Source organism: Carassius gibelio, chromosome B1, assembly GCF_023724105.1.
Source record: "Carassius gibelio isolate Cgi1373 ecotype wild population from Czech Republic chromosome B1, carGib1.2-hapl.c, whole genome shotgun sequence".
NCBI classification, from domain to species: domain Eukaryota; kingdom Metazoa; phylum Chordata; class Actinopteri; order Cypriniformes; family Cyprinidae; genus Carassius; species Carassius gibelio.
The window spans coordinates 13,440-29,939 of NC_068396.1; the positions used below are offsets into that span (position 1 = coordinate 13,440).

A 16,500-nucleotide genomic window follows, 5' to 3' on the forward strand; every position below is an offset into this window, starting at 1 on the left:
AGTGAACCCAGAGGCATTACAGAAAGTCTTATCCGAAGCTGATCTGAGTGAGATTTCAGAAAATTGCCTGTTCTATGATAATTCTCATGACTTGAACCCACAATCTTCAGCTCTGAAGGTTGATGCTTTATCCGTTTGGCCACTGGGTATTTTCCAACAAGCCCAAACAGAGGCATTTACAGACCGTCTTATCCAAGCTGAACTGAGTGAGTTTTCAGAAATTTGCCAATTTTATGATTAATCTTGTGGCTATAGTGTCATATTGACGTTATCGTCCTAGAATTTCTTCCTTGCACTGCCAACATAAACACCAACCTTGAAAGATGAACCCACAATCCTCAGCTCTGAAGACCGATGCATTAGGCCACTGGGCCTTGTTCACTGGTGAACCCAGAGGCATTGACAGACAGTCAGAAACAAACTAAACTGAAAGAGTTTTCATGAAATTGCTAGTTCTCATGTTCCGTTGGCAGTTCTATGCTAACTCTCATGTTCCTTTGTCACAGCTATTGTGTCTCCTTGCACTTATCATCCTGGTACCTGTTGCGCAGCCAACTTTAATCTAACCTCTCATTGACGACTCAGGTGGTAATTTAATTCACAACCCCCAGCTCCGAAGGTTGATGCCTTATTTATTAGACAACTGGACCTTTTCTCTGATTAAGCCTGAGGTATTCATTAACATTCTGATGCAAGCTAAATTGAAAGTTATTTCAAAAAATGCCAGTTCTATGCTAATTCTTGTGTCTATAGTAAAAGTTCACCATTGAATTTCTTTCTTGCAATGCCAGCTTAAATGCAATGCTTGAAAGATGACCCAGGTGGGACTCGAACCCACAATCCTCAGCTCCGAAGGCTGATGCCTTATCCATTAGGCCACTGGGCCTCGTTCACTGGTGAACCCAGAGGCATTGACACACAGTCATAAACAAACTAAAAGCGATATCATGACATTGCCAGTTCTATGCTAATTCTTATGTCTACAATGAAGATATCGTCCTTGAATTTCTGTCTTGCACTGCCAGCTTAAATGCAACTCTTGAAAGATGACCCAGGTGGGATTCGAACCCAGAGTCATTGACAGACAGTCAGAAACAAACTAAACTGAAAGCAATATCATGAAAATGCCAGTTCTATGCTAATTCTTGGGGCTATAGTGTCATATTGAAGTTATCATCCTGAAATGTCTTGCATAGCCCACTTAAATGAAAGCCCTCATAGATGACCCATGTGGGACTTGAACCCACAATTCCCAGCTCCGGAGGCTGATGCCTTATCCATTAGGCCACTGGGCCTGGTTCACTGGTAAATCAAGAGGCATTGACAGACAGTCATAAACAAACTAAAAGCAATATCATGAAACTGCCAGTTCTATTCTAATTCTTGTGTCTACAGTGAAGTTATCATCCTGAAATTTCTTGCATAGCCCACTTAAATGAAAGCCCTGAAAGACTACCCAGGTGGGACTTGAACCCACAATTCCCAGCTCCTGAGGCTGATGCCTTATCCATTAGGCCAATGGGCCACATCTGTTACTGAACCCAGAGGCATTACAGAAAGTCTTATCCGAACCTGATCTGAGTGAGATTTCAGAAAATTGCCTGTTCTATGATAATTCTCATGACTTGAACCCACAATCTTCAGCTCTGAAGGTTGATGCTTTATCCGTTTGGCCACTGGGTATTTTCCAACAAGCCCACACAGAGGCATTTACAGACCGTCTTATCCAAGCTGAACTGAGTGAGTTTTCAGAAATTTGCCAATTTTATGATTAATCTTGTGGCTATAGTGTCATATTGACGTTATCGTCCTAGAATTTCTTCCTTGCACTGCCAACATAAACACCAACCTTGAAAGATGAACCCACAATCCTCAGCTCTGAAGACCGATGCATTAGGCCACTGGGCCTTGTTCACTGGTGAACCCAGAGGCATTGACAGACAGTCAGAAACAAACTAATCTAAAAGAGTTTTCATGAAATTGCTAGTTCTCATGTTCCGTTGGCAGTTCTATGCTAACTCTCATGTTCCTTTGTCACAGCTATTGTGTCTCCTTGCACTTATCATCCTGGTACCTGTTGCGCAGCCAACTTAAATCTAACCTCTCATTGACGACTCAGGTGGTAATTTAATTCACAACCCCCAGCTCCGAAGGTTGATGCCTTATTTATTAGACAACTGGACCTTTTCTCTGATTAAGCCTGAGGTATTCATTAACATTCTGATGCAAGCTAAATTGAAAGTTATTTCAAAAAATGCCAGTTCTATGCTAATTCTTGTGTCTATAGTAAAAGTTCACCATTGAATTTCTTTCTTGCAATGGCAGCTGAAATGCAACTCTTGAATGATGAGCCAAGTGGGACTCGAACCCACAATCCTCATCTCCAAAGGCTGATGCCTTCTCCATTAGGCCACTGGGCCTGCTTCACTGGTAAATCAAGAGGCATTGACAGACAGTCATAAACAAACTAAAAGCAATATCATGAAATTGCCAGTTCTATTCTAATTCTTGTGTCTACAGCGAAGTTATCGTCCTTGAATTTCTTTCTTGCACTGCCAGCTTAAATGCAATGCTTGAAAGATGACCCAGGTGGGACTCGAACCCACAATCCTCAGCTCCGAAGGCTGATGCCTTATCCATTAGGCCACTGGGCCTCGTTCACTGGTGAACCCAGAGGCATTGACACACAGTCATAAACAAACTAAAAGCGATATCATGACATTGCCAGTTCTATGCTAATTCTTATGTCTACAATGAAGATATCGTCCTTGAATTTCTGTCTTGCACTGCCAGCTTAAATGCCTTATCCATTAGGCCACTGGGCCTCGTTCACGGGTGAACCCAGAGGCATTGACACACAGTCATAAACAAACTAAAAGCGATATCATGACATTGGGATTCGAACCCAGAGTCATTGACAGACAGTCAGAAACAAACTAAACTGAAAGCAATATCATGAAATTGCCAGTTCTATGCTAATTCTTGGGGCTGTAGTGTCATATTGAAGTTATCATCCTGAAATTTCTTGCATAGCCCACTTAAATAAAGCCCTACGGTGAAGTTATCGTCCTTGAATTTCTTTCTTGCACTGCCAGCTTAAATGCAACGCTTGAAAGATGACCCAGGTGGGACTCGAACCCACAATCCTCAGCTCCGAAGGCTGATGCCTTATCCATTAGGCCACTGGGCCTCATTCACTGGTGAACCCAGAGGCATTGACACACAGTCATAAACAAACTAAAAGCGATATCATGACATTGGGATTCGAACCCAGAGTCATTGACAGACAGTCAGAAACAAACTAAACTGAAAGCAATATCATGAAATTGCCAGTTCTATGCTAATTCTTGGGGCTATAGTGTCATATTGAAGTTATCATCCTGAAATTTCTTGCATAGCCCACTTAAATGAAAGCCCTGAAAGACTACCCAGGTGGGACTTGAACCCACAATTCCCAGCTCCTGAGGCCTTATCCATTAGGCCAATGGGCCACATCTGTTACTGAACCCAGAGGCATTACAGAAAGTCTTATCCGAACCTGATCTGAGTGAGATTTCAGAAAATTGCCTGTTCTATGATAATTCTCATGACTTGAACCCACAATCTTCAGCTCTGAAGGTTGATGCTTTATCCGTTTGGCCACTGGGTATTTTCCAACAAGCCCACACAGAGGCATTTACAGACCGTCTTATCCAAGCTGAACTGAGTGAGTTTTCAGAAATTTGCCAATTTTATGATTAATCTTGTGGCTATAGTGTCATATTGACGTTATCGTCCTAGAATTTCTTCCTTGCACTGCCAACATAAACACCAACCTTGAAAGATGAACCCACAATCCTCAGCTCTGAAGACCGATGCATTAGGCCACTGGGCCTTGTTCACTGGTGAACCCAGAGGCATTGACAGACAGTCAGAAACAAACTAAACTAAAAGAGTTTTCATGAAATTGCTAGTTCTCATGTTCCGTTGGCAGTTCTATGCTAACTCTCATGTTCCTTTGTCACAGCTATTGTGTCTCCTTGCACTTATCATCCTGGTACCTGTTGCGCAGCCAACTTAAATCTAACCTCTCATTGACGACTCAGGTGGTAATTTAATTCACAACCCCCAGCTCCGAAGGTTGATGCCTTATTTATTAGACAACTGGACCTTTTCTCTGATTAAGCCTGAGGTATTCATTAACATTCTGATGCAAGCTAAATTGAAAGTTATTTCAAAAAATGCCAGTTCTATGCTAATTCTTGTGTCTATAGTAAAAGTTCACCATTGAATTTCTTTCTTGCAATGCCAGCTGAAATGCAACTCTTGAATGATGAGCCAAGTGGGAATCGAACCCACAATCCTCAGCTCCAAAGGCTGATGCCTTCTCCATTAGGCCACTGGGCCTGGTTCACTGGTAAATCAAGAGGCATTGACAGACAGTCATAAACAAACTAAAAGCGATATCATGAAATTGCCAGTTCTATTCTAATTCTTGTGTCTACAGCGAAGTTATCGTCCTTGAATTTCTTTCTTGCACTGCCAGCTTAAATGCAATGCTTGAAAGATGACCCAGGTGGGACTCGAACACACAATCCTCAGCTCCGAAGGCTGATGCCTTATCCATTAGGCCACTGGGCCTCGTTCACTGGTGAACCCAGAGGCATTGACACACAGTCATAAACAAACTAAAAGCGATATCATGACATTGCCAGTTCTATGCTAATTCTTATGTCTACAATGAAGATATCGTCCTTGAATTTCTGTCTTGCACTGCCAGCTTAAATGCAACTCTTGAAAGATGACCCAGGTGGGATTCGAACCCAGAGTCATTGACAGACAGTCAGAAACAAACTAAACTGAAAGCAATATCATAAAATTTCCCGTTCAATGCTAATTCTTGGGGATATAGTGTCATATTGAAGTTATCATCCTGAAATGTCTTGCATAGCCCACTTAAATGAAAGCCCTCAAAGATGACCCAGGTGGGACTTGAACCCACAATTCCCAGCTCCGGAGGCTGAAGCCTTATCCATTAGGCCACTGGGCCTCGTTCAATGATGAATCAAGAGGCATTGAGACACAGTCATAAACAAACTAAAAGCAATATCACGAAATTGCCAGTTCTATTCTAATTCTTGTGTCTACAATGAAGATATCGTCCTTGAATTTCTTTCTTGCACTGCCAGCTTAAATGCAACGCTTGAAAGATGACCCAGGTGGGACTCGAACCCACAATCCTCAGCTCCGAAGGCTGATGCCTTATCCATTAGGCCACTGGGCCTCGTTCACGGGTGAACCCAGAGGCATTGACACACAGTCATAAACAAACTAAAAGCGATATCATGACATTGGGATTCGAACCCAGAGTCATTGACAGACAGTCAGAAACAAACTAAACTGAAAGCAATATCATGAAATTGCCAGTTCTATGCTAATTCTTGGGGCTGTAGTGTCATATTGAAGTTATCATCCTGAAATTTCTTGCATAGCCCACTTAAATAAAGCCCTGAAAGACGACCCAGGTGGGACTTGAACCCACAATTCCCAGCTCCTGAGGCTGATGCCTTATCCATTAGGCCAATGGGCCACATCTGTTACTGAACCCAGAGGCATTACAGAAAGTCTTATCCGAAGCTGATCTGAGTGAGATTTCAGAAAATTGCCTGTTCTATGATAATTCTCATGACTTGAACCCACAATCTTCAGCTCTGAAGGTTGATGCTTTATCCGTTTGGCCACTGGGTATTTTCCAACAAGCCCACACAGAGGCATTTACAGACCGTCTTATCCAAGCTGAACTGAGTGAGTTTTCAGAAATTTGCCAATTTTATGATTAATCTTGTGGCTATAGTGTCATATTGACGTCATCGTCCTAGAATTTCTTCCTTGCACTGCCAACATAAACACCAACCTTGAAAGATGAACCCACAATCCTCAGCTCTGAAGACCGATGCATTAGGCCACTGGGCCTTGTTCACTGGTGAACCCAGAGGCATTGACAGACAGTCAGAAACAAACTAAACTGAAAGAGTTTTCATGAAATTGCTAGTTCTCATGTTCCGTTGGCAGTTCTATGCTAACTCTCATGTTCCTTTGTCACAGCTATTGTGTCTCCTTGCACTTATTATCCTGGTACCTGTTGCGCAGCCAACTTAAATCTAACCTCTCATTGATGACTCAGGTGGTAATTTAATTCACAACCCCCAGCTCCGAAGGTTGATGCCTTATTTATTAGACAACTGGACCTTTTCTCTGATTAAGCCTGAGGTATTCATTAACATTCTGATGCAAGCTAAATTGAAAGTTATTTCAAAAAATGCAAGTTCTATGCTAATTATTGTGTCTATAGTAAAAGTTCACCATTGAATTTCTTTCTTGCAATGCCAGCGGAAATGCAACTCTTGAATGATGAGCCAAGTGGGACTCGAACCCACAATCCTCAGCTCCGAAGGCTGATGCCTTCTCCATTAGGCCACTGGGCCTCTTTCACTGGTGAACCCAGAGGCATTGACACACAGTCATAAACAAACTAAAAGCAATATCACGAAATTGCCAGTTCTATTCTAATTCTTGTGTCTACAGCGAAGTTATCGTCCTTGAATTTCTTTCTTGCACTGCCAGCTTAAATGCAATGCTTGAAAGATGACCCAGGTGGGACTCGAACCCACAATCCTCAGCTCCGAAGGCTGATGCCTTATCCATTAGGCCACTGGGCCTCGTTCACTGGTGAACCCAGAGGCATTGACACACAGTCATAAACAAACTAAAAGCGATATCATGACATTGCCAGTTCTATGCTAATTCTTATGTCTACAATGAAGATATCGTCCTTGAATTTCTGTCTTGCACTGCCAGCTTAAATGCAACTCTTGAAAGATGACCCAGGTGGGATTCGAACCCAGAGTCATTGACAGACAGTCAGAAACAAACTAAACTGAAAGCAATATCATAAAATTTCCCGTTCAATGCTAATTCTTGGGGATATAGTGTCATATTGAAGTTATCATCCTGAAATGTATTGCATAGCCCACTTAAATGAAAGCCCTCAAAGATGACCCAGGTGGGACTTGAACCCACAATTCCCAGCTCCGGAGGCTGATGCCTTATCCATTAGGCCACTGGGCCTCGTTCAATGATGAATCAAGAGGCATTGAGACACAGTCATAAACAAACTAAAAGCAATATCACAAAATTGCCAGTTCTATTCTAATTCTTGTGTCTACAGTGAAGTTATCGTCCTTGAATTTCTTTCTTGCACTGCCAGCTTAAATGCAATGCTTGAAAGATGACCCAGGTGGGACTCGAACCCACAATCCTCAGCTCCGAAGGCTGATGCCTTATCCATTAGGCCACTGGGCCTCGTTCACTGGTGAACCCAGAGGCATTGACACACAGTCATAAACAAACTAAAAGCGATATCATGACATTGCCAGTTCTATGCTAATTCTTATGTCTACAATGAAGATATCGTCCTTGAATTTCTGTCTTGCACTGCCAGCTTAAATGCAACTCTTGAAAGATGACCCAGGTGGGATTCGAACCCAGAGTCATTGACAGACAGTCAGAAACAAACTAAACTGAAAGCAATATCATGAAAATGCCAGTTCTATGCTAATTCTTGGGGCTATAGTGTCATATTGAAGTTATCATCCTGAAATTTCTTGCATAGCCCACTTAAATGAAAGCCCTCAAAGATGACCCAGGTGGGACTTAAACCCACAATTCCCAGCTCCGGAGGCTGATGCCTTATCCATTAGGCCACTGGGCCTCGTTCACTGATGAATCAAGAGGCATTGACACACAGTCATAAACAAACTAAAAGCAATATCATGAAATTGCCAGTTCTATTCTAATTCTTGTGTCTACAGTGAAGTTATCGTCCTTGAATTTCTTTCTTGCACTGCCAGCTTAAATGCAACGCTTGAAAGATGACCCAGGTGGGACTCGAACCCACAATCCTCAGCTCCGAAGGCTGATGCCTTATCCATTAGGCCACTGGGCCTCGTTCACTGGTGAACCCAGAGGCATTGACACACAGTCATAAACAAACTAAAAGCGATATCATGACATTGCCAGTTCTATGCTAATTCTTATGTCTACAATGAAGATATCGTCCTTGAATTTCTGTCTTGCACTGCCAGCTTAAATGCAACTCTTGAAAGATGACCCAGGTGGGATTCGAACCCAGAGTCATTGACAGACAGTCAGAAACAAACTAAACTGAAAGCAATATCATAAAATTTCCCGTTCAATGCTAATTCTTGGGGATATAGTGTCATATTGAAGTTATCATCCTGAAATGTCTTGCATAGCCCACTTAAATGAAAGCCCTCATAGATGACCCAGGTGGGACTTGAACCCACAATTCCCAGCTCCGAAGGCTGATGCCTTATCCATTAGGCCACTGGGCCTCGTTCACTGATGAATCAAGAGGCATTGACACACAGTCATAAACAAACTAAAAGCAATATCATGAAATTGCCAGTTCTATTCTAATTCTTGTGTCTACAGTGAAGTTATCGTCCTTGAATTTCTTTCTTGCACTGCCAGCTTAAATGCAACGCTTGAAAGATGACCCAGGTGGGACTCGAACCCACAATCCTCAGCTCCGAAGGCTGATGCCTTATCCATTAGGCCACTGGGCCTCGTTCACGGGTGAACCCAGAGGCATTGACACACAGTCATAAACAAACTAAAAGCGATATCATGACATTGGGATTCGAACCCAGAGTCATTGACAGACAGTCAGAAACAAACTAAACTGAAAGCAATATCATGAAATTGCCAGTTCTATGCTAATTCTTGGGGCTGTAGTGTCATATTGAAGTTATCATCCTGAAATTTCTTGCATAGCCCACTTAAATAAAGCCCTGAAAGACGACCCAGGTGGGACTTGAACCCACAATTCCCAGCTCCTGAGGCTGATGCCTTATCCATTAGGCCAATGGGCCACATCTGTTACTGAACCCAGAGGCATTACAGAAAGTCTTATCCGAAGCTGATCTGAGTGAGATTTCAGAAAATTGCCTGTTCTATGATAATTCTCATGACTTGAACCCACAATCTTCAGCTCTGAAGGTTGATGCTTTATCCGTTTGGCCACTGGGTATTTTCCAACAAGCCCACACAGAGGCATTTACAGACCGTCTTATCCAAGCTGAACTGAGTGAGTTTTCAGAAATTTGCCAATTTTATGATTAATCTTGTGGCTATAGTGTCATATTGACGTCATCGTCCTAGAATTTCTTCCTTGCACTGCCAACATAAACACCAACCTTGAAAGATGAACCCACAATCCTCAGCTCTGAAGACCGATGCATTAGGCCACTGGGCCTTGTTCACTGGTGAACCCAGAGGCATTGACAGACAGTCAGAAACAAACTAAACTGAAAGAGTTTTCATGAAATTGCTAGTTCTCATGTTCCGTTGGCAGTTCTATGCTAACTCTCATGTTCCTTTGTCACAGCTATTGTGTCTCCTTGCACTTATTATCCTGGTACCTGTTGCGCAGCCAACTTAAATCTAACCTCTCATTGACGACTCAGGTGGTAATTTAATTCACAACCCCCAGCTCCGAAGGTTGATGCCTTATTTATTAGACAACTGGACCTTTTCTCTGATTAAGCCTGAGGTATTCATTAACATTCTGATGCAAGCTAAATTGAAAGTTATTTCAAAAAATGCAAGTTCTATGCTAATTCTTGTGTCTATAGTAAAAGTTCACCATTGAATTTCTTTCTTGCAATGCCAGCTGAAATGCAACTCTTGAATGATGAGCCAAGTGGGACTCGAACCCACAATCCTCAGCTCCGAAGGCTGATGCCTTCTCCATTAGGCCACTGGGCCTCTTTCACTGGTGAACCCAGAGGCATTGACAGACAGTCATAAACAAACTAAAAGCGATATCATGAAATTGCCAGTTCTATTCTTGTGTCTACAGCGAAGTTATCGTCCTTGAATTTCTTTCTTGCACTGCCAGCTTAAATGCAATGCTTGAAAGATGACCCAGGTGGGACTCGAACCCACAATTCTCAGCTCCGAAGGCTGATGCCTTATCCATTAGGCCACTGGGCCTCGTTCACTGGTGAACCCAGAGGCATTGACACACAGTCATAAACAAACTAAAAGCGATATCATGACATTGGGATTCGAACCCAGAGTCATTGACAGACAGTCAGAAACAAACTAAACTGAAAGCAATATCATGAAATTGCCAGTTCTATGCTAATTCTTGGGGCTGTAGTGTCATATTGAAGTTATCATCCTGAAATTTCTTGCATAGCCCACTTAAATAAAGCCCTGAAAGACGACCCAGGTGGGACTTGAACCCACAATTCCCAGCTCCTGAGGCTGATGCCTTATCCATTAGGCCAATGGGCCACATCTGTTACTGAACCCAGAGGCATTACAGAAAGTCTTATCCGAAGCTGATCTGAGTGAGATTTCAGAAAATTGCCTGTTCTATGATAATTCTCATGACTTGAACCCACAATCTTCAGCTCTGAAGGTTGATGCTTTATCCGTTTGGCCACTGGGTATTTTCCAACAAGCCCACACAGAGGCATTTACAGACCGTCTTATCCAAGCTGAACTGAGTGAGTTTTCAGAAATTTGCCAATTTTATGATTAATCTTGTGGCTATAGTGTCATATTGACGTCATCGTCCTAGAATTTCTTCCTTGCACTGCCAACATAAACACCAACCTTGAAAGATGAACCCACAATCCTCGGCTCTGAAGACCGATGCATTAGGCCACTGGGCCTTGTTCACTGGTGAACCCAGAGGCATTGACAGACAGTCAGAAACAAACTAAACTAAAAGAGTTTTCATGAAATTGCTAGTTCTCATGTTCCGTTGGCAGTTCTATGCTAACTCTCATGTTCCTTTGTCACAGCTATTGTGTCTCCTTGCACTTATCATCCTGGTACCTGTTGCGCAGCCAACTTAAATCTAACCTCTCATTGACGACTCAGGTGGTAATTTAATTCACAACCCCCAGCTCCGAAGGTTGATGCCTTATTTATTAGACAACTGGACCTTTTCTCTGATTACGCCTGAGGTATTCATTAACATTCTGATGCAAGCTAAATTGAAAGTTATTTCAAAAAATGCCAGTTCTATGCTAATTCTTGTGTCTATAGTAAAAGTTCACCATTGAATTTCTTTCTTGCAATGCCAGCTGAAATGCAACTCTTGAATGATGAGCCAACTGGGACTTGAACCCACAATCCTCAGCTCCGAAGGCTGATGCCTTCTCCATTAGGCCATTGGGCCTGGTTCACTGGTAAATCAAGAGGCATTGACAGACAGTCATAAACAAACTAAAAGCAATATCATGAAATTGCCAGTTCTATTCTAATTCTAATTCTTGTGTCTACAGCGAAGTTATCGTCCTTGAATTTCTTTCTTGCACTGCCAGCTTAAATGCAATGCTTGAAAGATGACCCAGGTGGGACTCGAACCCACAATCCTCAGCTCCGAAGGCTGATGCCTTATCCATTAGGCCACTGGGCCTCGTTCACTGGTGAACCCAGAGGCATTGACACACAGTCATAAACAAACTAAAAGCGATATCATGACATTGCCAGTTCTATGCTAATTCTTATGTCTACAATGAAGATATCGTCCTTGAATTTCTGCTTAAATGCAACTCTTGAAAGATGACACAGGTGGGATTCGAACCCAGAGTCATTGACAGACAGTCAGAAACAAACTAAACTGAAAGCAATATCATGAAAATGCCAGTTCTATGCTAATTCTTGGGGCTATAGTGTCATATTGAAGTTATCATCCTGAAATTTCTTGCATAGCCCACTTAAATGAAAGCCCTCAAAGATGACCCAGGTGGGACTTAAACCCACAATTCCCAGCTCCGGAGGCTGATGCCTTATCCATTAGGCCACTGGGCCTCGTTCACTGATGAATCAAGAGGCATTGACACACAGTCATAAACAAACTAAAAGCAATATCATGAAATTGCCAGTTCTATTCTAATTCTTGTGTCTACAGTGAAGTTATCATCCTTGAATTTCTGTCTTGCACTGCCAGCTTAAATGCAACTCTTGAAAGATGACCCAGGTGGGATTTGAACCCAGAGTCATTGACAGACAGTCAGAAACAAACTAAACTGGAAGCAATATCATGAAAATGCCAGTTCTATGCTAATTCTTGGGGCTATAGTGTCATATTGAAGTTATCATCCTGAAATTTCTTGCATAGCCCACTTAAATGAAAGCCCTCAAAGATGACCCAGGTGGGACTTAAACCCACAATTCCCAGCTCCGGAGGCTGATGCCTTATCCATTAGGCCACTGGGCCTCGTTCACTGATGAATCAAGAGGCATTGACACACAGTCATAAACAAACTAAAAGCAATTGCCAGTTCTATTCTGATTCTTGTGTCTACAGTGAAGTTATCGTCCTTGAATTTCTTTCTTGCACTGCCAGCTTAAATGCAACGCTTGAAAGATGACCCAGGTGGGACTCGAACCCACAATCCTCAGCTCCGAAGGCTGATGCCTTATCCATTAGGCCACTGGGCCTCGTTCACTGGTGAACCCAGAGGCATTGACACACAGTCATAAACAAACTAAAAGCGATATCATGACATTGGGATTCGAACCCAGAGTCATTGACAGACAGTCAGAAACAAACTAAACTGAAAGCAATATCATGAAATTGCCAGTTCTATGCTAATTCTTGGGGCTGTAGTGTCATATTGAAGTTATCATCCTGAAATTTCTTGCATAGCCCACTTAAATAAAGCCCTGAAAGACGACCCAGGTGGGACTTGAACCCACAATTCCCAGCTCCGAAGGCTGATGCCTTATCCATTAGGCCACTGGGCCTCGTTCACTGGTGAACCCAGAGGCATTTACACACAGTCATAAACAAACTAAAAGCGATATCATGACATTGCCAGTTCTATGCTAATTCTTATGTCTACAATGAAGATATCGTCCTTGAATTTCTGTCTTGCACTGCCAGCTTAAATGCAACTCTTGAAAGATGACCCAGGTGGGATTCGAACCCAGAGTCATTGACAGACAGTCAGAAACAAACTAAACTGAAAGCAATATCATAAAATTTCCCGTTCAATGCTAATTCTTGGGGATATAGTGTCATATTGAATTTATCATCCTGAAATGTCTTGCATAGCCCACTTAAATGAAAGCCCTCAAAGATGACCCAGGTGGGACTTGAACCCACAATTCCCAGCTCAGGAGGCTGATGCCTTATCCATTAGGCCAGTGGGCCTCGTTCAATGATGAATCAAGAGGCATTGAGACACAGTCATAAACAAACTAAAAGCAATATCACGAAATTGCCAGTTCTATTCTAATTCTTGTGTCTACAGTGAAGTTAATGCAACTTAAATGCAACTCTTGAAAGATGACCCAGGTGGGATTCGAACCCAGAGTCAGTGACAGACAGTCAGAAACAAATTAAACTGAAAGCAATATCATGAAAATGCCAGTTCTATGCTAATTCTTCGGGCTATAGTGTCATTTTGAAGTTATCATCCTGAAATTTCTTGCATAGCCCACTTAAATGAATGCCCTCAAAGACGACCCAGGTGGGACTTGAACCCACAATTCCCAGCTCCGGAGGCTGATGCCTTATCCATTAGGCCACTGGGCCTCGTTCACTGGTGAATCAAGAGGCATTGACACACAGTCATAAACAAACTAAAAGCAATATCATGAATTTGCCAGTTCAATTCTAATTCCTGTGTCTACAGTGAAGTTATTGTCCTTGAATTTCTTTCTTGCAAAGCCAGCTGAAACACAACTTTTGAAAGATGACCCGGGTGGGACTCGAAACCACAATCCTCAAATCCGAAAGCTGATGCCTTATCCATTAGGCCACTGGTCCTCCTTCACTGGTGAACCCAGAGGCACTGACACACAGTCATAAACAAACTAAAAGCGATATCCTGACATTGCCAGTTCTATGCTAATTCTTATGTCTACAATGAAGATATCGTCCTTGAATTTCTGTCTTGCACTGCCAGCTTAAATGCAACTCTTGAAAGATGACCCAGGTGGGATTCGAACCCAGAGTCATTGACAGACAGTCAGAAACAAACTAAACTGAAAGCAATATCATGAAATTGCCAGTTCTATGCTAATTCTTGGGGCTATAGTGTCATATTGAAGTTATCATCCTGAAATTTCTTGCATAGCCCACTTAAATGAAAGCCCTCAAAGACGACCCAGGTGTGACTTGAACCCACAATTCCCAGCTCCTGAGGCTGATGCCTTATCCATTAGGCCACTGTGCCTCGTTCACTGGTGAACCCGGAGGCATAGACACACAGTCATAAACAAACTAAAAGCAATATCATGAATTTGCCAGTTCTATTCTAATTTCTACAGTGGAGTTATCGTCCTCGAATTTCTTTCTTGCAATACCAGCTGAAATACAACTCTTGAAAGATGACTCAGGTGGGACTCGAACCCACAATCCTAAGCTCGAAAGGTTGATGCCTTATACATTAGACCAATGGGCCTTGTTCACTTTTGGGCCCAGAGGCATTGACTCACAGTCATAAACAAACTAAAAGCGATATCATGAAATTGCCAGTTCTATGCTTATTCTTGTGTCTTCAGTGAACTTTTCATCCTTGAACTTCTTTCTTGCAATGCGAGCTGATATACAACTCTTGAAAGATGACCCGGGTTGGACTCGAACCCACAATCCTCAGCTTCGATGGCTGATGCCTTATCCTTTAAGCCACTGTGACCCGTTCGCTTGTGAATCCACAGGCATTGACACACAATCATTAACAAACTAAAAGCAATGTCATGACATTGCCAGTTCTATGCTAATTCTTATGTCTACAGTGACGTTATCGTCCTTGAATTTCTGTCTTGCACTGCCAGCTTAAATGCAACTCTTGAAAGATGACCCAGGTGGGATTAAAACTCACAATCCTCAGCTCCGAGGGCTGATGCCTTATCCATTAGGCCACTGGGCCTTGCTCACTGGGGGACCCAGAGTCATTGACAGACAGTCATAAACAAACTAAAAGCGATATCATGACATTGCCAGTTCTATGATAATTCTTTTGTCTACAGTGAAGTTATCGTCCTTGAATTACTGTCTTGCACTGCCTGCTTAAATGCAACTCTTGAAAGATGACCCAGGTGGGATTAAAACTCACAATCGGCAGCTCCGAGGGCTGACGCCTTATCCATTAGGCCACTGGGCCTTGTTCACGGGTGAACCCAGAGTCATTGACAGACAGTCAGAAACAAACTAAACTGAAAGCAATATCATGAAATTGCCAGTTCTATGCTAATTCTTGGGGCTATAGTGTCATATTTAAGTTATCATCCTGAAATTTCTTGCATAGCCCACTTAAATGAAAGCCCTCAAAGACGACAAAGGTTGGACTTGAACCCAAAATTCCCAGCTCCAGAAGCTGATGCCTTATCCATTAGGCCACTGGGCCGTGTTCACTGGTGAACCCTGAGGCATTGACAGACAGTCAGAAACAAACTAAAAGCGATTTCATGAAATTTCCAGTTCTATGCTAATGTTAAGTAAACGTCTCGAATGAAGACGATGTTTAAAGCAATATTTTAATACCCAAATTCACAGAAATATTGCTTTGTATGACCAAAGAGACCCACTAACACGAGAGCAAAAACTAGGAAACACAACATATAAGGCCCTAAGCATAAGACCAAACAATTGCAATTAGGATGGTGAAACTGCTGTAAACAGATTCAAACAGAAAGAGCTAACAAACTCATGGAAACATATTGTTCTGGTTTCAAAGTGTAAGGCTATAAAAAAACATTGCGGTTTATATCTATATATGTGTGTGTGTGTGTGTGTAAAGACCTCTAACACTAGTTTGCTCTATTCTTTTTTTATTCAATCTGTTTTCTTTTTATTTATTATAATATTTAAAATCCCATGCTACATGTACTGTGTTAACCTAACTGAGACTTGTTATAACACATCGATTTGGATAAAAGCATCTGCTAAATGAATAAATGTAAATATCTCACCACTCTAGCAAATTTTAGGTGTACTTAGCAGGGGCTATTGTGTTTTTAGGGTAAATTGTACTTATTGTCATTATGAATATTTGTACGCTTATTTTCATTTCGACATCTTAATGAACACTTACACAGTTTGTCTTCATTTGAGTAGCTAACGTTACTTGACGGTCACATTTAATTTTTCCCCACTTACACTCACCAAAAACACAAGAAACCTGTAATTCTGTCATAATTAGGTTAGTTAAAAATACAAAAACTTAATGCTTGACACTTTTGTAACTGACTAAAAACTGATGTTTAAGCTAAACAAACGACAGAGGCACTGTGCAAAAACCTGCAAACACAAACATCACTAACTTAAATGAACAAAAGACAATAACCACCAATATGTGTTCACACAGTTAACTTTATTTAGATGATTCAGCATTAACTTCAATGAACAAAAGATAATAACCACCAATATGTGTTCACACAATTAAATTTATTTAGATGATTCACAGA

The 16,500-nt window shown here is 41.9% G+C and overlaps 19 non-coding genes across 19 annotated transcripts; all 19 read right to left on the reverse strand.

Moving 5' to 3' along the window:
• Window positions 1-813: 813 nt before the first annotated feature.
• trnar-ucg (transfer RNA arginine (anticodon UCG)) lies at window positions 814-886 on the reverse strand. The gene has a single exon. It is a non-coding gene; the product is annotated as a tRNA-Arg (tRNA).
• Window positions 887-1,222: 336 nt separating this feature from the next.
• Window positions 1,223-1,295, reverse strand: trnar-ccg (transfer RNA arginine (anticodon CCG)). The gene has a single exon. It is a non-coding gene; the product is annotated as a tRNA-Arg (tRNA).
• A 1,286-nt stretch (window positions 1,296-2,581) lies between these two features.
• Window positions 2,582-2,654, reverse strand: trnar-ucg (transfer RNA arginine (anticodon UCG)). The gene has a single exon. It is a non-coding gene; the product is annotated as a tRNA-Arg (tRNA).
• Window positions 2,655-3,117: 463 nt separating this feature from the next.
• trnar-ucg (transfer RNA arginine (anticodon UCG)) lies at window positions 3,118-3,190 on the reverse strand. Its single transcript has one exon. It is a non-coding gene; the product is annotated as a tRNA-Arg (tRNA).
• Window positions 3,191-4,313: 1,123 nt separating this feature from the next.
• Window positions 4,314-4,386, reverse strand: trnaq-uug (transfer RNA glutamine (anticodon UUG)). Its single transcript has one exon. It is a non-coding gene; the product is annotated as a tRNA-Gln (tRNA).
• A 570-nt stretch (window positions 4,387-4,956) lies between these two features.
• trnar-ccg (transfer RNA arginine (anticodon CCG)) lies at window positions 4,957-5,029 on the reverse strand. Its single transcript has one exon. It is a non-coding gene; the product is annotated as a tRNA-Arg (tRNA).
• A 161-nt stretch (window positions 5,030-5,190) lies between these two features.
• trnar-ucg (transfer RNA arginine (anticodon UCG)) lies at window positions 5,191-5,263 on the reverse strand. The gene has a single exon. It is a non-coding gene; the product is annotated as a tRNA-Arg (tRNA).
• A 1,362-nt stretch (window positions 5,264-6,625) lies between these two features.
• Window positions 6,626-6,698, reverse strand: trnar-ucg (transfer RNA arginine (anticodon UCG)). Its single transcript has one exon. It is a non-coding gene; the product is annotated as a tRNA-Arg (tRNA).
• Window positions 6,699-7,034: 336 nt separating this feature from the next.
• On the reverse strand, window positions 7,035-7,107 carry trnar-ccg (transfer RNA arginine (anticodon CCG)). The gene has a single exon. It is a non-coding gene; the product is annotated as a tRNA-Arg (tRNA).
• Window positions 7,108-7,268: 161 nt separating this feature from the next.
• trnar-ucg (transfer RNA arginine (anticodon UCG)) lies at window positions 7,269-7,341 on the reverse strand. The gene has a single exon. It is a non-coding gene; the product is annotated as a tRNA-Arg (tRNA).
• A 336-nt stretch (window positions 7,342-7,677) lies between these two features.
• On the reverse strand, window positions 7,678-7,750 carry trnar-ccg (transfer RNA arginine (anticodon CCG)). The gene has a single exon. It is a non-coding gene; the product is annotated as a tRNA-Arg (tRNA).
• A 161-nt stretch (window positions 7,751-7,911) lies between these two features.
• trnar-ucg (transfer RNA arginine (anticodon UCG)) lies at window positions 7,912-7,984 on the reverse strand. Its single transcript has one exon. It is a non-coding gene; the product is annotated as a tRNA-Arg (tRNA).
• A 570-nt stretch (window positions 7,985-8,554) lies between these two features.
• On the reverse strand, window positions 8,555-8,627 carry trnar-ucg (transfer RNA arginine (anticodon UCG)). Its single transcript has one exon. It is a non-coding gene; the product is annotated as a tRNA-Arg (tRNA).
• A 1,356-nt stretch (window positions 8,628-9,983) lies between these two features.
• trnar-ucg (transfer RNA arginine (anticodon UCG)) lies at window positions 9,984-10,056 on the reverse strand. The gene has a single exon. It is a non-coding gene; the product is annotated as a tRNA-Arg (tRNA).
• A 1,368-nt stretch (window positions 10,057-11,424) lies between these two features.
• On the reverse strand, window positions 11,425-11,497 carry trnar-ucg (transfer RNA arginine (anticodon UCG)). Its single transcript has one exon. It is a non-coding gene; the product is annotated as a tRNA-Arg (tRNA).
• A 322-nt stretch (window positions 11,498-11,819) lies between these two features.
• trnar-ccg (transfer RNA arginine (anticodon CCG)) lies at window positions 11,820-11,892 on the reverse strand. Its single transcript has one exon. It is a non-coding gene; the product is annotated as a tRNA-Arg (tRNA).
• A 336-nt stretch (window positions 11,893-12,228) lies between these two features.
• On the reverse strand, window positions 12,229-12,301 carry trnar-ccg (transfer RNA arginine (anticodon CCG)). The gene has a single exon. It is a non-coding gene; the product is annotated as a tRNA-Arg (tRNA).
• Window positions 12,302-12,452: 151 nt separating this feature from the next.
• trnar-ucg (transfer RNA arginine (anticodon UCG)) lies at window positions 12,453-12,525 on the reverse strand. The gene has a single exon. It is a non-coding gene; the product is annotated as a tRNA-Arg (tRNA).
• A 1,026-nt stretch (window positions 12,526-13,551) lies between these two features.
• On the reverse strand, window positions 13,552-13,624 carry trnar-ccg (transfer RNA arginine (anticodon CCG)). Its single transcript has one exon. It is a non-coding gene; the product is annotated as a tRNA-Arg (tRNA).
• Window positions 13,625-16,500: the final 2,876 nt, after the last annotated feature.